Here is a 16,543-nt window from a genome sequence, read left to right on the forward strand (position 1 = left end):
TGGTCAGGGTTTTAGAATAAGGTGTCCTTATTTCACCAAAACCAAAGATAAATGTGGATGTCAATGCAAATCCACCATACTATGCAAACCTGCAAAAGATAAGAACCCAGCAGGAAGCTGTGCTGCATTTCTAGAATGAACCACCATCACTGGCATCTCAGAATTAACTTAGGGAGGGGAAAGGGCTCAGAAAATGAAGCGAAAACAGTCTGTAGGTTTTCTTGTATTATTACAATATTTACCTGGGGATCTATGAATAGGAAAAACATGATTCAAATTATGGATAGGTATTTAGTAAAGATGTATGAATTAAACTGAATTAAGTTAAGGTTGTCTGATCTCTCAATTCAAAGGCAAGCATGGCATGATGGGTGGACTAATCTGTCTTCCTCAAGGGCAAGTTCTAAAACTGATAGCAACTGGGAAGCAGCGGGTTCACTGTGGCTGTGATTGAAACCCAAAAGGTATGACAGCATTCGCTGCATGAAACCGTCTGAAAACACACTAAGGTGGGGAAAGGGCAGGAGACTTGGTTTTCAAGAAGACCCCAACTGAGCAGGTAAGCTCCACCTCGTGCCCTGTCGAGGTCTCCTCTAGCCTTAAAACTATTTTCTTAACAGAGGACGCCACTTTAATATCCTGCCCTGGCACCTAATGGTGAAGATCAAGAACAGCCTGAGCAAGACCCAAGACAAGTTCAATAAGACTGGGGTCAAACATCTTGAAAGAATCTGGCCCTCAAGAGCTCAACCCAGCACTTCAGAGACTGCCCAGCAAGAAGAACATACAGGAGTCCAGAGAAAGGGGCCTTCCTGAGCCCCTCAGAAGTCTTCAGCCACCTCTGTAGATGTCTCAACCACACTGAGATTAATTTAGCCTTGTCCCAGGGAAAACCCTTCCCCGCAGAGTTGGCTACAACTGCTCACAAGTGAGCTTTCCCTGGAATACTACATTCACTCACCAGAAATTCACCTTTGCTACCCATGAGCCATTTTGTATACCAACAGAATGACAAGTTGGAGGTTGGTTGTTAAAGAATGCTATTCCTAATTGATCGAAGCCACCTCTCACATTATTAATGCAGGCTGTATGCACTGGGGCAATAAATAGCGATAATAGTAATAACACATATGGCATTAACCATGTTCCAGGAACCATTCTAAAGGCTGTCCATACACTCACTGTTCCTTACATTCATGCTCATGAAGGCCGTACCATTTTACAAATGAGGATCACTCATGCCAGTATCAAACAGCATTACCATTTTACAAATGAGGATCACTCATGCCAGTATCAAACAGCATTACCATACTTCAAACCACTAAAAACACTGTCCCCAACAGGGAGTTGTCTTTTAAATAAGATTACGCATATAAAATGCACAAGGAATGCACTTGCACATGCTGTTATTATACAAAATAATATATATTCAACATGCTATAATTAGTAATTACTAGGATTGTTATTATTACAAATAATTAGTAGTAAGGATGATTTTATTTTACTAAAATCACATAGGCTCTGACCCTATTTCCATTCTGAGTTATTGAGTTAGAGATGACTTCTTCAGTTTTTTTTTTTTTTTTTTGTAATCTAGTTCTGAAAACTTCAGCTGAAACTCTTAAAAGTATGTTATTACCTGCCAAATTGACACCTAAGTTTCTGAATATTAAAATAGTATAACTTTTTTTAAAAAGAAGTCTGAAACCTAAATCAGTCCCCAAGATAGAAACAATTTAAATATTATCAACCAGATTTGAAACATAGTTTCCAGTTGTTCCCATGTGCACAGAAAAGAAATTGTGTTGATTCTGCACCCATTCAATAATGGGCGATTCTAGCACTACTAATCCAATAATAACAGAATGGCAGCCATCACAGTGAAAATCTAGCTGGACAGGTGTTCTGCAGACATTACTTAATCATGAAAGTGGAGAAACCCAGGATGGCCAGTGTTATGTCCACCCACCAGCAAGCTGCAGGTCCCACTGCATTTGGTTCTGAGTGGCAGGATGTTTTGGTATAGTGAGGGCACAACCAAACCAATTCTGATAGTGCTGGCCTGTGTGGCAGGAGCACATCTTATCCAAGCCTTCTGCCTACTTCTCCCCACCCCGTCCATGGGAAAGGACCAGAATAGACAAAAAAAGCTATTTGCATGTAACAGTGTTTGTGTCGACTGAACTTCAGGGCTGACAAAGTTAAAGGGTAGATATTGACCTATTTTGGTTCTCTGGTTTGCATGCATTTGCTTTTTAACCATAACAATTTTCTGAGTGTCACCTGGGGAGAATCTGGGAAACTGGGGACTTTGTCTGAAGTCTCCTCCCCAGCACTAAAGTATACATTGCCATTTTAAGAATTTCAATCAGCTATGAGCTTTTGCTTGCAAGTGTTTATGTGGCTATTAATGTTAAAAACAGAAGCCATGGCATTCATTTTAAGTTTCAGGCATTTAAAAAAAATGCATATATTTCCCTTGTGAAAAGGCTCCTGTGTTTCCCAGCAGAAGGGAGACAGGCAGGCAGAAAGTGAACCAAGAAATGGCTTTGTTTTTTCAAGTGTGGCAGATCATTAATAACCAGTGAAGGATGGACCCAGGAAGCCTACAGCACAAAACATATTTCTAGAACTGAAATTCATTCATTAGTATTCAACACAAAACATATTTCTAGAACTGAAATTCATTCATTAGTATTCCAGAAAAATATCATCCACAGGAAATTTTCTATGGGCCTAAATTCTAACCCTCAGTCCCTTGTAAATACCTTAAGGAGTTGTATACTCTAAGACAGCTCCAAGAATTTTTATTACCTTTTGAGGAAACAGAAGGTTCTCCACCCCAATATAGAAATAAGCTGTTGCGCTTTGTTTTGTCATTTAGCAGTTCAGGCTTAGCCCATTCTGATTCTCTAATCTCAAATGTTGCAGCAAAAGCTGAAGATCCATTTCTTGGCAAATAGTTTAGCTTTGGTAATGTAGTATATGCCATATTTATTTTAACAATTTTTAGACCTGCTTCAGCCTGACAGTTTATCAGCCTATGGCAGAGGCCTTTCAAATTGCAGTTTAGTCTGTCTAAAACAGGCTTATCCCTGGGGACCCACAGGCATGGACAGAAGAAAACATAAAAGTCTACATTTTGGCCAGAGACGGGTGGAAGGAGAGAAGGGGAGTTTTTCATTGCCTAATGGAGCAGCATACATACACTAAGTAACATGAGTGGTCCCAGGTGCTGCAGGAAGATGCACTCCCAAAACCTAGGCTGGGCATAGGATGAAAAGAGAAAAAGAAGGGGAATAAGGTTTTGCTAACTGGGCTTACTTTGGGACTAGTGTATTGGGAGCTAGAAGATAGGCATATCAAAGAAAAGAAAACTATCAGAGGTGGGGGGCATTGCTTTTGCTTTATACAAAATCTCCTGAGGAGAGGGAAGAAAACAAGCAAGTAATAAATAACAGACCCAAGTTTATTCCAAGCTCAAACAACCCTCTGGGTTGAGGGACTGCAGACCCTCCTTCCCAGCCAGACCCACGGCAGTGAGCAGACCATTTGTCCTGGGAGGTGAGTGACTTTCCTGTCTGAACGCCAGGCCTTCACTTCTGGGTTTAAAACACCCATATTGGTATTTTGTGGTTTTTTTTTCTAGCACCCTGATAAGAACAAGCCCTGTTTGTTTGAATATCAACTTCTCTACTTACTTTACCCTATTTCTACTCTACCCCCATCCTTCTTCGAGTTTTTTTTTTTTTAAAGCTTTTAAAGGAAAGTCACCAAAACATAAGGAATTGGCCATTAGTATGTCTAACAGTGGACATTTTTTATGGAAAGCTCTGAATCTATAGTGAACAAAAGCAACTGTTCAGTACTCTTAAAAAAAAAATTGCCCAGCAATTTTAAGTAAATGGGCAAGATTAATGGATTGTCATATAATGGGAAAGGAAAGTATTAGAAGAAAATGAAATGGCTCTACAAAATTGGTTTGGAATTGGAGTCTACCTGAAGGCCCCTCCACCAGAGCATTACTGTCTGCAGTATTTTCAGCTAAGCGGCGTATTAATTTGAAAGCCATGCCTTGTATGAACACCCAGCACTTAGTGGCTGGTTTTATGTTAAAAATGCTTAGTATGAGACCTGTACTGAAAGTTTGCCCAAACATCTCATAGTTGATTGCAAACCCGAGTGCCTGGGGGCTCTGAGTCCATACCTCAAGAATGTTGGTGATTGGGGACTTTTTGGCTCCACACCTGGATTTGTCAAGGCCTCTTAGCTGCTGCTGGGAATGTGCCCCGCCTGGGGCCCACAGCTCTCCCCCATCACCCCTCTGACAGATGAAAACACAACAGGGTCTGTTGCCTGACTGACACATTCCTCTCCTGTCTGCCTCTGAAAGGACTTTATTTAACAGTCCTGGAGTCGGGCTTTTGACTGACAGATTGTGAAGGGTAAAAGTCATTCAGTTCCATTAAGCTCTGTAACTGCTCTGGAACAAAACACCTTTAAAAAAAAGTGTGGGGGGGGGAGGGGAAAATAGAGCTGTGGAGAGTGGGGGCATGAGCTTTAGGGAGAAAAAAAGGGGATTCTTTTCAGGTTCAAAAACAATCCTTCTCTTTGCCTTCTGTCTATCAATTAGGGCGGCATTCCCAGAGGGAATACAGGCCCGGCCTCATTGGTGTCATTCAGCTGCCAATCTCCTGACAGGGACACCAAAGGGCCTCATGTAGCGCTGCGGAAACTGTCTGTCAGGCCATCAGCAGCTGCTCTGACGACATCGCCTGTTTTTCTAGAACTATTATGGGATGGGGGGGAGTTCACCCCAACAGACTCTAAGAGTGGTGGCTCCAAACCTCTGATCATATTTTCCTTTCACAGCCCCCGCCGTGTGTCCTCCCCCTCAGTATGAATTTCTTCACAAAAACAACCCGAGACTTCCTTGCCTGGCCATGCTACAGGGTACGAACTCCCCAGCCAAGGACACACTCTTGGGTGTTAGAAGGGGCCTCTGCTCCTGGGAAAAATCAAGTTTTGACTGACTGAATACATTCAATGACGCTGCTTCAGAGGAGTCTGGAGAAACAGGATTTGCCGCGGAAGGTGGCTCAGTCAGCCGAGAGGCCCACACAGGCCCAAAGCAGTGTGAAGGCCTCAAGTGGCCTCCTGCCAAGCCCCAGCCTTGTTTGGGTTGCTGTGGGTTTCATTCCCCACTGAGTTTTGCTTGGAGCCTGAAGAGTCCACTGGAGCCCAAAACTCTAGGCCAAACTCAGCACCAAGCAACCACTTCCCACCTCTCTGTTTTTCTGACTCTGCTCCCTACCTTCCCCAAGGGCTGGGTTTGTCCCAAGTACTCTTCCACCTCCCTGATCACACTGAAGATCCAAGACTAGGAAGGAGGGTGACATTTACCTGGGCTTTCTGGTTTGGCTACCCCTACTCCTGCCCTACCCCTACTCCCTCCTGTCCTCCACTGCCCCTTCACACTTTGGATTCTGTTTGAGACTCACTAGTGAAGACAACCTGCAAAGATACAAGGTTGTCTTTCTGTATTATTGCTGGCTATTTGAGATTCCTGGTGCTTCCTTGGAAGATTTTTCACATATAGGAAGCCACTTCCAAATGATAATGATGGCACTTTGTACCAAACTGAGAGCTGGAACACGCAGCTGCCAAACCCCGTGGTGGCACCATTGTGTTGCAATGTTTCTGCCTCTGCTACAGTTCTTCATGAGGTCCACATGAACCATACAAAACGTTTAGCCAAACTCTAAAAGAACATGTGCATAAAGCTTTCTCCATGATGCCAAGGCCATGAAATCTATTACTTTTCTTCCTTAATTCTGAAAGCTCTGCTGTGGTCCTACACTTCCTGAGCATAAATCTGTCCACAAAGCAATACACTAGTTTCAGGCACCCAGATGCTGGGCCCTGGATATGTACCATCTAAATCCAAACTGTGCCTGGGGAAATTCAAAATTAACCAGATTTTTGGCACTGGAAGTTTATGAACAGAAGGGCAAGTGGACCAGATGATAATGACAAGAGAAAGGGAAAGAGAAAGGAAAAAAAAAAGAGAACAATCAAGTCATCTTCCTGCGTCCAACCCCAGGAAGACACGCTCAGGACCTAGCCCTTTGCCATCTGTACCATCAGAATCTATAGCAATTATGAGAAGCACGGATAGTTCACTAATGAATGAACATTTCCAAATTGCCTTGCAGGTCTTGGGTAGTTACTGCTGCACATGTTCATTACTGAAGCCAGAGAGGAAGCCAACCTAAGGGAGAGGGCAGACAGTCAGAGATACACACAGAGCTCTGGGGCATCACCAAAAAGAGACTGCAGTGGCTGGATCAAAAAATGTTGGGAACATTTTGCTTAGGATGAATTGCCTTCAAAACATCACATGGAGTAGCGCCAAAGGAGCAGATGCCTTGGAGTTTCTGGATGCTGGATGGTGGCGTGGATTCCCATTCTGGCACTCCACACCACAGTCCTGTGTCCTATAACCCCATGCCTTCCTATAGCATTATTCACAAGGACTTCAGATCTTTTGTCACATGATGCTCACATTTCTGGCCTTACCACCGACAATGGTTTTCAAAAGGCTGTCAATGGAAAGCCCAGTAGTACAAGATCAGAATATCAAGTTGTCTGTGCTGGGAAAAGAACCATCTCTGTTTGCTGCCTTCTCAAACAAAGCCTGGCTGTTTGTGCTCACCTTGGCTTCTACCTAGTTCTCTCTGGGCTTGTGTTCCAACATCTATTATATTAGGTACTGCACCTTCATGATTTTTCTTTCAGTTGTGCTAATAAAAGTTAAGTGGTCCTTTGGGCCCTCAGGGACAATAACGCTTCATTCCTTATGTGTAATATTCATTGTGTACTATCTTAGATGATTTTTTTTTCTTATTGTAGTTCCCCTTGACTGGTTACATTGTGGGTAACCTTAAATATACCAATTACAGTTCAATTTCAACTGAATCAATAGTTGCTACTACTTAGTATTTGTATATAAGTTTAGATAATCTACTCATTCCCTGCACTGCGAATTAGTTTACTCCTCTCAGGTTCTTATACACATAAAAGAGCAATAAAACCCATAAAGGTCACTTTTCCATTCTTTTGCTTTCATTCCCATGCAAACCATAAGGCTGGCCTGGCAAGAGACACTTGACATAAAAATACCTAACTTCTCCACCCTCCAACACAGAAAAATTCTGAGCCAGAATATAAACACTTAACATGTCACTTTGTGCCGGTGTTACATCTTTTAGTCTGTCTCCAGAAGGAAACAGAAAGTAGGGACTTAAATGACCCTCATAGTCCCTGCTGAGACAAATCCTGGGAGCATGGTTGTAATGTGTTCCTCAGAATGTTGTAAATTTATAAAATATTACATATTCCCATATTCAAAAGCACATAAGACATCATTATTGTTAACATTGTCAACATTTTCTACTAGCTACACACTTGTAGATTTCGTGATAAAGTAGAAGTAAGTTTGAAAGCTCTGGTATACAGAAAGCATCAGAACAACTAAACAGAATTGACTTAAAAAAAAATCCAATATGTCATTCTTAAATAACAAAACTACATATGAGACACATATTCCTGGCACTTCGTGGAAGTATTTTGAAAGAGCTCATTTGAAAAGATGAGTGGAATTGATCTATTAAAAGTACAGAGACAGCTGTCAGAATTCAAAACAGTAAAGAGGCTAAATTTTTCCAAGTTAAGACTTTGATCCTCAGCAATGATCTTATACTGGGGATTAAAGATACATAGACATATTAATCTTGGTTTTACTTTCCTAGACCCATGGATTGTAAATGTATGACTTTATTAGAACAATCATTATATAGGAAAAGACCAGCTTCTCTAAAAGAAACTTAGCTAAGAAAAAAACGAAGCTAATGGTAAAAATTAACCCTTATTGAGAATATTGAGAATGGAGTGGACTATAAATCCAAGTATTTAGGGTTTACCTATTTTTTCGTATATGACTCACTGTTTTAAAAAATGCTATGTCCTTTAACTTTCAGACACTTATTTTATTCTTAAATATGGAAGGAGAAGGAATGGGAGAAAGAAATGGAGTGAACAAAAGAAGAAATGAGAATTTAAGATGTGTAAGCTGTCACTAAAGTTAATTACGATCATCTCTAAAATGTTATTCAATATCTAGGTTGAGAAAGCCACGGAACCCAAAAGCTGAGCCAGAGCACCCCAAAAGTGAGCCAACATGAGGTTTGTCAAGATGACGACATTCAACTAATGCTTAAATTGAGCAATGGGGAGAAATTCATTCATCTCCTAACAAATTGATATCATGGCACATCCACAGCATGAAGGAACTAATTGTCAAATTCTGCCCATTATTTTGTTTTGTTTTGTTTTCTAACTTCAATTGCCTTCTATGCATTTAGAAACTGAGCAGTTTACACTAAAATGCTGGCAAGCTCTGTGTTAGAAAAAGCAAATTCTCACAGAGCACAGTGACTTCTGCTGCCCTGGGAAAGCCTGCCTTTAGCATGAACTGAAAGCCTAATGCTGCTTGTGTGTTGAAACTTAATGTATTTCATTGAATGTCATGGTATTTTTTATTGTAGTTTTAAAGGGAGTAGATGTTAGAATCTTTGGCAGAAGTTTACTCCAAGGTCTTACCCTCAGTTCTCTTGCCCTTCAAACATTTGTTGCTCTATCTAGCAGTGTTGACAAGTTCACAGTGTTCCACTGCCAATTCTTACTCCTTTCTGGAACCTCCTCATTGTTCCTTGGAAATGGGAAACTTTTTGAAACCTCCAAGTTTTTTCTGAGACTCAGGAGGTCACAAATAAGGAAGAATCTAGCTCATCCTGGTTTTTCATTTGCTCCATACACTTGATAGAATATTTTAAATGCCCAATTTTCCAAAGGAATTGATCAATTCCTGACCATTTCCTAGTCATCTGAGACAGGAATATAGGAAGGTAGAACACAAACAAAAGATTGACAAATGAGAACAGCATCAACTACAAACTCCTGGTGCTCAAAGGAGTTTCTTTCTGTGGTTTAGCCGCTGTCCTGGTCTCCTTTCAAGCTGTAAAACCTAAACATGCTTCGCCTCAGTCTTGCTAGGATAGAATATATGTGTGTCACTTCTCTGGGTTCCTGGTAAAAATTTCCATGAAGGTCTGTGCTTTTTTCTCCCTGTTTCTTCCCTGCTACAGGCCATGGGCAAATCAAAATCCAAGCAGGAGACCAACCAAGAACCTAAAACCAGTTTCTCCAGCTGTTTGTCAACATGAAGCAGATTAAAATTTTTCTTCAGTTCTTTTAGATATACATTTCATCAAAGCTGAGATTTTTCTCCTTCAAATACTTGAAACATTTGTCTCATTGATTGTTTTTCCAGACTGTTCACTATTCACTTGCTACTTTTAAATAGTTGTCATAAGACACTGTTCTCTCAACCAGGTGCAATGGTGCATGCCTATAATCCCAACAGTTTGGGAGGCTGAGGCAGGAGGATCACAATTTCATAAGCTAGTCTCAGCAATTTAGTGGGGCCCTAAGAACTTTGTGAGACTGTGTCTCAAAAGAAAAAATAAAAAAGGGATGGAGATGTGGCTCAGTGCTTAAGTGCCCCTGGGGGGTTCAATCCCTGGTACCAAAAAAAAAAAAAAAAAAGACATCATGTTCTCAATGTAAGTTTGTGGGTATGCCACAACTTGGGAGGTTCATGTGCAGAAGTGTTTTTCATTGATTTTTTCTAGATGATTTGCTTTCTGATACCTGACAGCAGTAATGTGATTATGCAACTACAGTTTGATCATCAGTTCCTTGAAAGAGAGCAGAATCCTCCTCCCAGAAGGTCAATACAAGCCCCAATCCACCCACCCTGAATATCAACATCCACCCCCAGAAAAGACCAGAAGCAACATAGGTTTAGGTTGGGACTTATGTCATCACCAGAATTTTTTGTGAGTGTGTGTGGTAGTTTCCTCTTTATTATTGGTTTTCTATAACTGGTTGAATATAACTTTAGATCTTAAAAATAACAAAAGAAAAACTCATTTTAAGCAAACACAAAGCAATGGCAAAGTGTCATATTGAAATAAATATGACACCAAAGCACAAAAATGTCCATATACTAATGAACCTGACCTTCAGGTTTATAATATACCTCTAGGCAAATCTGAAATGTTTTATTTATCATTATGGCATTTCCCTCTTGTGAAGAAGAGTCTATTGTCTGTAGAGCTTTTTTTTTTTTTATCTCCATTGATTAATAAAACCAAGAAGGTATCCCTTAGGCAAAATATTTCAAGAAATGGAGTCAACTGCTGAAAAACCCACTACATTCAGTAGCACTTATAACAACACAATGACAAGATTATGGTCTCTAGTCTCGTTTCCAGAGGCCCTGTGTGAAGTGGAGACATATTACTCAATTATGTGGCTCTTTTAAATTTGGTTGCTTGGCTTCAATGATTAGGATAATGATCCCAATTATTCTTTGCACTTTGTATGTGCAGACTCAAAAGTAGGGAAGACTGGAAATCTGGATTCTGTGGAAATGGTTAATGATTAAGCCTGTAATTTTGGACAAGACACATTCCCAGTGCATCTCGGTTTTCCATGATACAAACAAGGGAAGGAACAGAATTCCCATTTTATCAGAGAAAATCAAGACGATTGGACTTAAAAACCTTAAAAACCTTTTCAGAAGCTTCTAGAGAAAATGTCACTGAAAAAAATTTAAAAATGCTGTGTCAGCTCCAGTCTCCTAGAAAACAGAGCTGAAGCAGAAATTCAGTTCTAACATTTTCTTTGGGAGGTGCAATCCCAGGACAATGAAAGTGAAACAGAGAGAAAGTGAGTCAGGGAAGGATGAAAAGCAACATAAAGGAATGTATTAAGATGTTGGTCACTGCCTCACAGTGGGCCTCAAAGAGAAACCGGAGTCCATACAGGGATAAAAGAATTTATCTACCTACCTCCTTCGCATCTCCTGTCTGCCATTGGTCAAAGCATGCGGCATAGAGAATTAATTTCCCCACACTTCAAGATGGCACCATCTGGCTGCCTGTGATGAAGAATGGCCTACAGAGTGGCAGTTCATCAGTGCCTGGCAAGATAGGAGCACCCAGAAGCTCGGGTGCTTTGACTGCATGACATCGGGCTGCAGAAGAGTATAGGTCTTCCTAGGGGTGAAAACCACGGCAAGACCTGAGTAGAGTGGGACAAAGCTGAGGGAATCCTAGGGAGCTCATGAGATGTGTAAGGCAAACACATTAGGCCAAGTGGGACTACAGGTTTGTCCTAACACTAAGTAACTAAGCATTGCAAAATACTGATCAATTCATTCAAGTGCCATGACCAAAATCAGTGACATGGAAATGTCTGACTCTGAACAGCAAGGCTAGAATACTTTCTCTAAACAAAGGATTCAAATGGAAGGGTCAAAATGCTAAAAGCATGGATGATGTATACCTTTCCAGAAGCCACCATGTCCCCAATGGAAGAGCATGGGGAAGAGAGCACTGTACCAAGAATCAGGCCCTGCTCTTGCAATACCAAGCAATGCACCCTAATCATTATGGGGAGCCTCTATTTTGCCAGTCCTGGTACCAGAAAGTAGGGCAGGCACACTGTTTTTCCACTGAAGAGTTCAAGCTCCAGTCAGGAAGTGCAGTGGAAATCCACCACCTGCCTCCATGCTGGGCATCATTCTTCCTCCTTGTAATAATGGTGTCCCAAATATCATTTGAGGACACATTCTTCTGCAAGTCTAATCCCTGCAATGTAGGGCTGACCCCACACTGAACTCCAGAGGCCTGAACCCCAGGCCCACCAAGCAGAGTTGCACGGTTGTTCAGGAGTGGCTCAGAGCCCATCTAAACCAAGGCGTGCTGCTCCTCTGCCTTTGGAACCACAGAAATCTATTTGTCCTCACCAGGTAAAGTGTGCCTGAATGATGGAGCCAGCACAAGGGCAAGACAGAGGAGGAGAGAGGTTGGATCCCAGGAGCATTGTTAGAACCTCTAGATCCAGACCAACATTTTGATTACTGAACTAACAAAGTCCTTTTTGGTTTAAAGTAATTTGGGTTAAGTTTTCTGTCACTTGTAGCTTTAAAACCTCTAAACTGATACAGGGAGATAGATAGGTATGCAGGTAATCACAATTCAACGTGATAAGTCTTCAAGCAAAGAGAAAAACTGCTTTGGGGATTCTGGACATATAGTGTTGCTTCTTTGGGCCTTTTTTGGTAAAATGACTGGGTCTGCATAGATGACCTTTAAAGTAAGGTCCCCTTCCTGATCTTATCCCCTCATTCTATGGCTCAGGGAAGTGTTGGATCATAAGGGCTCTCTCCCGGAGTCCAGGACAGCTACACAGGGAATAAGGTTGTTCACAGCCATCTGTTTACTCATGAAGCAGTGCAGCTTTTTCTGCCTCCTTGAAGATTCTGTCAGATTATTAACATGGAAGGTCACCAGTTGGAAAAGCAAACCCACAGCCGATTAGTGGAAGAGGAGGTGAGCCTGCCAATGGAGAATCGCCACCTGCAGCACTTGGAAAAATTACCTCATGACATTCCTGGGTCCTTAGGTAAAATCTTTAGACTTCATCATTAAGAAAATGAATCACATATGTGTCTTCCTCTCCAATGTTATGAGCATTGGTTGGGTGATGCACCATAGCTGTTCTTTACAAATATGAAAATCATTTGAATATATGAGATGGTGGGTATCATAGAAGGGGTAATAAAATTTAAAGCTGCTGGAGTTGCCATCATTCCAGCACTGGCCCACAGTCCAGGGTTCCCTCCCTGTAGCTCCTGTAGTTAGGTTACTATAAAAGGCACAGAATTAATCCATAAAATGACTTGGTTTCCTTCCCTTAACATGCAGAGGCTTGGACCAAAATGGGGAATTCCCCACACACCAGGAGTTACCTAGACCAGGGGGCTTCTTCCCCTCTCTCCAGGCTCCCCACACTTTTCAGATGCAATTGCTGCTGCTGCCCTCATCAGAGACAATTAGCTGATCATCCACACATACCATCATTTCAGGGTGATCATCCTTCTGGTCATTAGATCATGACATTGTTACCATGGTAGCTACAATCAGAACTGAGAGAGTATGTACTTCATAATGCATTCCCAATATAGATCCAACCAATGTGAGTGGCCACTTGAGGAAAAAAAGATCAGATACAGTCCATCCCTGACTTACAATGCTTCAAGTTGAATTCTTCAAAATTATGATGATGCAAAAACCATATGCATTCAGTAAAAACTACTTCACATTTTTATTTTTATTTTTTTCCTAGACAGTGAGATGCAGTATGATCCTCTCTTGAGGTGCTGGGTAGGAGCAAAGCCCTCAGCTCCCAGTCAGCCCCACAATCCTGCAGGGAAACAACCAACACTTCACAGAGCACCGTGCTGCTGAGCTGTGAAGTTCAGTAGGTTCCGTGCGGGAAATGCAATCTTGACTTAGTATATTTTCAACCGACAATGGGTTTATCAGGACACAGCCCCACAGTAAGTTCTAGGAACATCTGTACTGATTTGCACCTTGGCTTTACAATAGGAGGGAGCACCTACTTTCAGCCCCAACTGGAAGCCAGGTAGTATATTAGTTTTTCTACATGCATTATCTTGTTTTGTTCTCATTATACTTCTACAACATAAATACTTTGATATCACTCTCTTTTTTTTGTAGAAAAGAAATGGAAGACCAGAGACCTTAGTTAACTTGCCCAGGATTACACAGCTAACAAGCATTAGACTTCCAGCCCAGGAATTACATTCTCACCCATCATGCTCGGCAGCTTCCTTAGTTTTGAAGCTTTTTCCCAGGGAAGATGCGTTTCAGTCCTACAGCACACCCCGTTTATTAGATTTTCTTCCATAGCCCATTATTGACTCTTTTCCCTCCCTAACCTGGAAAGAGGAAAGTCATCAGATAAGACGAGTTGTAACTAAGTTAACAGAGTTATTTCCAGCTCATTTCTCGAAATACACAAAAATCCTAAAGGAATAGCACTAACAGCATGGACTCATGTTCTAAGTGTGTGCATGTGTGTGGTATGTGTTTAGGCAAATCCAGTTCATAGAATCCTCTCCCAAAAGACCTTGAGAGAAACCTGACCCCTCAGACAAAGGTTTATTGCACATCTTCTATGTGACGCTGAAAGAACACTGGATGCTTAGGGTCATCCTCACATCATAGACACATGAGCAGGAACTCCTACTAGGGGGAAGAATAAACAGAACCTATGAAAGTTCTCTCAGCCAAGTCCTTTGACAGCACAGTGGAAGAACTAGAAGTACAGGAAAGAATTTTGAAGGAAGCAGCATTTGAATTAACCCTTGAGGACTGAGAAGAAATTTAACAAGAGTAGAAGGAGAAGAAAAAGTTCCAGGGAGCACTTAGGTAAAGAAAATAAGGTGTTAAAGGGAAGGAAATAGTCCAACGTGTTTCAGAGGTAAAAGCCAATGGTGTTAGGAAGAGCTGGACAAACAGAATGAGTAGAAGTGTAGAGGACCTTCTAGAGGTGATGTTTTTTCTGTCCACCACCCATACTGTCTTTAGAAAGCTGCTCCTTCACCACTGTGTATGGGCCCGGTAAAGCTGTCATCTCTGTGTCCAGGCACCCACCACAGTGGGGAGACGTCCTGCCTTAGGAGGAAATCATCAGAGGTGTCTAGAGAAGGACACAAGTCCCAAACAGGGTTGATCAGGGATTTCTTGGATTAATGTTAAGGATATCAGAAGACAGAAATGGCCCTTTTCTCTGAGAGTGAAAGGATATAAATTGGGTATGTTGGCAACAATATTTCCCAATATCTGGAGAAAGGCTGTTTGTAAAAATGAAACCATGACAACCAAGAGCTTAGGAATGACTAGAGGACAGAGCCCTGAGACCACTGTTCAATCCTCTAGGTCCACCTATGCCTGGAGCTTCAGGTTCACCCCTGGTCTTCTGAGTTACAAGCGTCATTAAGTTCCTTTTCTGCTTGAGCTAGTTTGACCTAAAAGCGTCCCAGCTAATACAACAATGTGTGCCATGCTAAGGTGTTTGGGCTTATTGATATAGGGCTATGGAACAGTTGAAAGTACCCTACTCTTAAATAACTAGAGAACACAGACTTACACAGCAGACAGAAAAACTATGGAGAGGTTAAAGTTTCAGTGACCAGGGACAATAATCCACAGGACCTTCATCTGGATTATATGAATGAAAATAGTTAAACTAATCTTACAACCAGAATAAAATTATATACTCTGCTACCCAAAACAAGAGTCACATGAAGCAATGACATGAGTTTGAGCTGCAAATTATTCCTAACATTGTTAGCAAAATCTGGGTAGTAAATGTCTGACCCAACAGGGTGACAATATCTCAAGAGAAGAAGGTGACTTGTAAGGTCAAGGAACAGGGCCTGAAACAGCATCTCTGTAGCAAATGTGAAGGATCTGGTTACCTCCCTGTCTGAAACCCAAGACGTCTGAAGGAAAAGAGGTGCTGAAATATCTGCAGTTGGTAGTGACACCTGAGAACACGGGCGCTCCCACCCCCTACGTAAAAGGGCAGGGATCATGCATTTTGCTGCAAATAGCTACGGAACTTTTGGGAACTTCCAAAAGTGAGGCCAGCCCTAACTTCGATCTTGGAGAAAAAGAAAACCATTTTGCTTTTAGGTCCAAGTCCATACATCAGATTACTTGTCACATTGACCATAATACAAGACTAAACCTAATTTTACCCAAAGAATCCCAACTTAAAATAATTCCTTGATAGACAAAGCATGGAAACTGCCCAGGCTCCATCTTAAATCACATGATGAACCCTTTCCATCTTTCCAAACAGAAGCTACTCAAGCTTTGGGGAAACATCAAGTGGGCACCTGATTTCTTTGCACCTCTGGATAAGAGAACATATAAGCCGGGCGACGTGACTCCTCAGAGCTGGAAGGGTCTCCTTCTGAGGCAACCTGTTACCCTGCTGATTTAGCAGAGGAGCCTGGAGACTGAGGTTGGCATTGCCATGTCAAAGCAAAAAGAGCAACACGCTGTGTTTATAATGGTGTTTTAGGTTCAACAAAATAGTGTACATCTGAATCTCCTGCTCACGATGTTAAACTAAAACCCTCTGACCATTTCCAATAAACATTTTTTATAATCGAAAATGTTCATGAGGCAGTGGGTACAAGAATTACAAAAACCAGAGGAAATCCCAGTGCAGCGGTAGAGATAAGTGTCAATGCCATTCAAGTGGCGATGTACAAAAAAAGTATAGTGTGTGAACCATTCACACTGAGAAATGGTATATTGCTGGTTTCTATAAAGGGTCACCAGCTCCAGATGCCCAAGTTGAGGGCAGATGGTACCAGAGGTGATAGAGTGACCAGGATGATGATTGCACAATTGTTGAGGGCCACAGCCAGTCGGGATGGCGCATGGCATTTTGCCAGAAGGAGTGGTTAAGAGGTGATGCCAGCGAGTCATTAAGATGATGATAATTAAGTTAAGCTGTGTATAATTGCTGT

At 41.7% G+C, this 16,543-nt stretch overlaps 1 long non-coding RNA gene across 3 annotated transcripts in view; it reads right to left on the reverse strand.

The window, feature by feature from the left end:
* The window catches only part of LOC143381801 (uncharacterized), a 303,885-nt gene that overhangs the window by 161,053 nt on the left and 126,289 nt on the right, over positions 1 to 16,543 (reverse strand). The gene's annotated exons all lie outside the window — the stretch shown is intronic.

Source organism: Callospermophilus lateralis, chromosome 1 (assembly GCF_048772815.1).
Source record: "Callospermophilus lateralis isolate mCalLat2 chromosome 1, mCalLat2.hap1, whole genome shotgun sequence".
In the NCBI taxonomy this organism is placed as follows: Eukaryota; Metazoa; Chordata; class Mammalia; order Rodentia; family Sciuridae; genus Callospermophilus; species Callospermophilus lateralis.